We start from the raw sequence: 5,230 nt of genomic DNA, 5'->3' as shown, positions 1-5,230 counted from the left end.
AATGTAACCTCCACATTCCTGTACCAGAACTTGATCTAAAACGTCTATTTGTTCATATATCATCTCCTGAAGGAATTAAAAAGAAAAAAAAATTCTTGAGCTGTGGCTGAATCTATATCCAAATTGCATTAGCCAAGGCAACTCATGGTTATTATGACAGTGATTGGATAAAATCCCCAGAATAGATAGATGGGTGAACAGTGGCAACTGTTAGTACTTTCTAAAATTTTTATTGCCTGCGGTTCCTTAAAACTCTGTTCTGCTGCAGTTAAAGATCATTAATGACTGTTTGGAAATAAATGCATACTAGAGGAATGCTTTCAACTTGAATTTTAAGGAAATAATGTTGAAGTTTATCATAAGCTATAGGCAACATTTTCCCATTCTTCATGACTCCTTCCTTGCATAAGATAAGGTAGCACAAGGATCAGGCCAGCTTCTTAGGATGTTGAGAATATTTTGCAATATATATATTTTGCACAGTATTCAAAATACTGATCCTTAATATTTTCAACACAATAGTCAAGGAACATTAGCATCAAACACAGTTCCCTTTTTTTTTTTTTTTGTCATTTAAACCCCCACTTTTGATTTTCAAACATAAAATAGGACTAAAACTGTGTTTAAATAACTCCCTGGTTCTGGCATAAACTGACAAAAAAAAAAAAGAAATTAAGCTACCTTTGCACCTCTCAGTGCTGCAAGCTGGATTTTTATATCATCACTCCTACATGTCATCACAAAGCACTTTACATAGCGTCAACAACAAGCTGCAGAGTACATTAAGTTTTTAAGATAAGATTTAAATCAATGGTTCAATGTATATGTGAAAATTAGAAAAAGAATTTCATATTCACTGGCCATCACTTGTTTATAGGACCTTGTGCTTAAAAATAATTCACTGCTTAGCAATGACTGGGAGCTGAGTTTAGATGGAATAGCAATGATTTTTTTAGGGAGCTAAAAGAAAAAGAAATGAGATTTAGTGGAGGGAAGAATAGGAAAATCTGTACTCTTACATATGTGCATAGATTTGCAACATATCATTAGCAAATATGTACATATTTGTATAGCAAATATATACAAATATGCTTGTACAACTGGGACTCATTTTTGTATGAAAATAAACCAGCCTAAAATAATAATGAATTCAACAAGTAATGACCAAGTCTTTGCAGATGACTTAGACCTATTGCTTCAGGCACAAGCTTGAGCTTTTAGAGGAAAAGAGATTAGGCTGTTATTTTTTTCCACTGTTGAATTTTTCCTGCAATGCATGAGGACAATAGAAAAATAAGCAAGCAGGACTGTACCTTTCTAGGAGAAACTCCAATGTACTTGCTTAACAGAGCATGAGGAACTGCATCTTTTTTTTTGGGGGGGGGGAAGGATTCTAAGTAGCTTCAGAGGTATGATTTATAAAACAATAAAAAAAAAACCCACACCCTTCTGGAAATAACTATGCCAGAAACTGGGTAAACATGCTAAAGAATAAAGGAAAAAAATACTTTCACCTATAAATTATAACAGCTTCATATTTGCCAAAGGAGTAAATGTGTATATAATATTATTTTAAATATTTTTGTTCACATAATTATACAAAGATGTTTAAGGGACTGGAGCATCTCTCATACAAGGGGAGGCTGAGATGTGGGACTGTTTAGCCTGGAGAAGAGAAGGTTCAGGGGGATCTTATCAACATGGACAAATACCTGATGGGGGGAGTACAGAAGACAGAGCCAGACTCTTCTCAGCAATGCCCCTGTGAAAGGATGAGAGGCAGTGGGCACAAACAGAAATATCGGAAATTTCATTTAAATAAAAGAAAAAAACTTATTTTCTGTAAGGGTGATTTAACACTTGGACAGGTTGCCTAGGCTGGTTGTGGAGTCTCCATCCTTGGAGCTATTCAAAACCTGACTGGACATGGCCCTGAGCAACCTGCCTTTGAGCAGGTTGACCTTGCTCTGAGCAGAGGGTTGGACTAGAAAATCTCCCTTCCAAACTCAGTGATTCTATGACACATTTTATATTACTTTGGATGAATAAGCATTCTAAAGAAGAAATTGTTCTGGCAGAAAAATGTAGAACTGAGTAGTCTCCATTTGTCATACTTGCCAGTTAGATGAGTTGCTTGCATTCTTTATTTCTCTTGCTTGAAACTGGCCCTGCCCCGCCAGTGATTACAATGACAATGAATTTTTCTGACATGTCTTTTGATTTACTCTGGCAATAAGCATCCACAAAATATTGTACTCTCTGCACAATAAACTGTGTGTCTCAGTTGGGAGCCTTTGCATAGCTGAAACATTACGGGGTAAGTCAGCAAAGGCCCTCTGACTGTCAGAAAAAAGATCTTAGTTTTCTGCTGGGCTCAATCCTCCTATGAACAAGCTGTTCAACAGAATTACAGCTTCATACACATCTGAAAAAAGTCAGATCTCCTTCCAAGAAAGATGTCCATCTTTCCTAGCATTTTGATTGGAAGAAAGGAGTGGTTGTCCTGACACAATCTACTAAACTATGATCAAAGTTAGGGATTAATTGACTAACAGGAAAGCAAACAACCAACACTATATATAAACTATGATGTAAGAATGCTTTTTAAATACCTGAAGTTGACGTTGTTTTCAATGTTTATGCACTCAGTTTTTATCACTGTTCATTCTTAATTCAAGAACACATTTGTATTCAGGAAAACATTTATAAGTATATGAATAAATTTGGCCTTAGCACAGCAGAAAAAAAAGTTAAAAGAGAGAGGATAAACTACTAGTCTAGGAGAGGAAAACATGATATTCAGATTAAAGAAAGGCTTCTGTTTGACACAGACTGAGAGAGAGTGAAAACAAAGTTTCTAGTGATCCTGGAGACATAAATCTAATTTAGATGGTGTAGCAGACCTAGATTCTTATGTATGTACGTGAATGGTAGGAAAACCCATATTCCTTCACATATCATTTTGCCTGGCATATCTCTAAAGGAGTTCTCTTTTCCATTGTTTTGGAGGTCAATGTGTGGCCTCGGTGTGTTTTATGTCACAGAGGAGTGCGCATATAAAGTACGTTTAAAATTCAAGGTAATGTTTAGAAGAAAAAGCTATGTTATCCTAGTAAATGCCACATGGCCATGACGTGTGTCCGGCACATAAATGTTTGTTCTATTGCATTTTTAGAATAGTCGCTAGTGCAGGTCAGCTAACACTAGCACTAGCAAACAGTTGCTGTTTCCTGGCACAGGAGATAGCTTGGGGCAGAGAATGGTGCCGCTGAGCAGTATGGCCAAAGCCATGTAATTTTGCTGGACTGCCTTTCTCTCCCATACACAGGTCTCAGCATAGGCTGCCCCACCACGCACTGCTCCACTCATGCCTTCATCACTCTGGACACACACTGTGGTGTCCTATTATGAAAAAACCCCACTCCTGAGAACTGCAGAACCTCACCCTCCTAATTTTTCTCAGCTTGCTCCAGGGATCCGGTGCTAATGGCAAAGGGCATGGGGAGAAGACTGCAGTCCTGGCCTTTATTTGAAGGAAGCTGTCTCAGGAGCACAGGCAATTTGATCCAACGGATCATCTTTGGCACTTACACCTTTGGAGGTGACCTAGTGCATGGCAGTGGAGAGCTACAGTACCATGGCTCTACTCAAGAGGCTTAAAGCGGTCGGCTCAAGGGCCAGGCCCCAACATGGCTGATCCTGTGTAACTTGGAATAGTTGCCATAATTGCTCCAAATTGCAAAGGAGGCCCAGCTGGAGGGCTAGAACCCCCTGATTCATGACCTTGCGGTGGTTGCTATTCTTGACACTCCTCCCTTCTTGCATTAACATTGTCCTGAGGAAGCACCTCACCTCCAAAGGATGAAAGGGAAGGTGTCGGGAAACAGTCATCTTCCGCACTGTGGCTACCATCAACCATACTGTTGAGCCTGGCAGTGGTATCAGCCCACAAGCCCAGATCTAGTAAGAGAAAAATGTTTTTGAAGCATGCTTCTAGGGAAGTGGGCTAAAGCAAAAAGATAAGGATACCTGCAAGCTCTCGTCACAAAATTGTTTTTAAAGACAAACGTAATTCTGATTCAGTTTAAATTATAGTAATGGAATTGTATTAAAGATAAGTTTGATTTATTATAGTTTAAATTCTGGTTGCCAGAGGATGGAAGAGCTACTTTTCACTGAAAAAACAGGAATTTGCTTTTATATTTTACCTGAATGATGTAATAAGACTAACTTAATAACTACAGACTGAGAAAATGATGTATGTTGGCTATGACCCAGGTAGGTTATTCTCTGTTAACTTAAAAAAACATGTTAAAATAGATCCTTTTTCAGTTGATTTTATATTATAGAACTGTACTGAGCATCCTATAAGTGCCCATTCATTACATTTACTGTCAATTGTTTCATGTGAATAATTTACAGCAAATGATCTCCAAAAAATCAATACCAGACTTCTGAATCTACAAAACCATTGGATATGCAGAAGTAAAGCTTTTATATTAATTAGAAATAGATCTTACTTTTCCCCTGCCATGCAGAAAAAAAGACAAAGACAAAAAAACCTTTCAGAGTCTTGGTAATTATAAGTACTTATTAGTTATTGTCGTGGTTTAACCCCAGCCGGCAACTAAGCACCGCTCAGCTGCTCACTCACTCTCCCTTCCAGTGGGATGGGGAAGAGAATCGGAAGGGTAAAAGTGAGAAAACTCGTGGGTTGAGATAAAGACAGTTTAATTGGTAAAACAAAAGCCACTCACGCAAGCAAAGCAAAACAAGGAATTCATTCACTCCTTCCCATGGGCAGGCAGGTGTTCAGCCATCTCCAGGAAAGCAGGGCTCCATCACACGGAACAGTTACTTGGGAAGACAAACACCATCTCTCCAAATGTCCCCCCCCTTCCTTCTTCTTCCCCCAGCTTTATATGCTGAGCATGACATCATATGGTATGGAATATCCCTTTGGTCAGTTGGGGTCAGCTGTCCCGGCTGTGTCCCCTCCCAGCTTCTTGTGCACCCCCAGCCTGCTCGCTGGTGGGGTGGTGTGAGAAGCTGAAGAGGCCTTGACTCTGTGTAAGCACTGCTCAGCAATAAATAAAACATCCCTGTATGATCAACACTGTTTTCAGCACAAATCCAAAACATAGCCCCATACTAACGTCTATGAAGAAAATTAACTCTACCCCAGCCAAAACCAACACAGTTATTTGCTAAAATATAGTGTGCTGTCCTA

The sequence above is a fragment of the Aptenodytes patagonicus genome, chromosome 4 (assembly GCF_965638725.1).
Source record: "Aptenodytes patagonicus chromosome 4, bAptPat1.pri.cur, whole genome shotgun sequence".
NCBI classification, from domain to species: Eukaryota; Metazoa; Chordata; class Aves; order Sphenisciformes; family Spheniscidae; genus Aptenodytes; species Aptenodytes patagonicus.
This window is presented reverse-complemented; position numbering follows the sequence as displayed.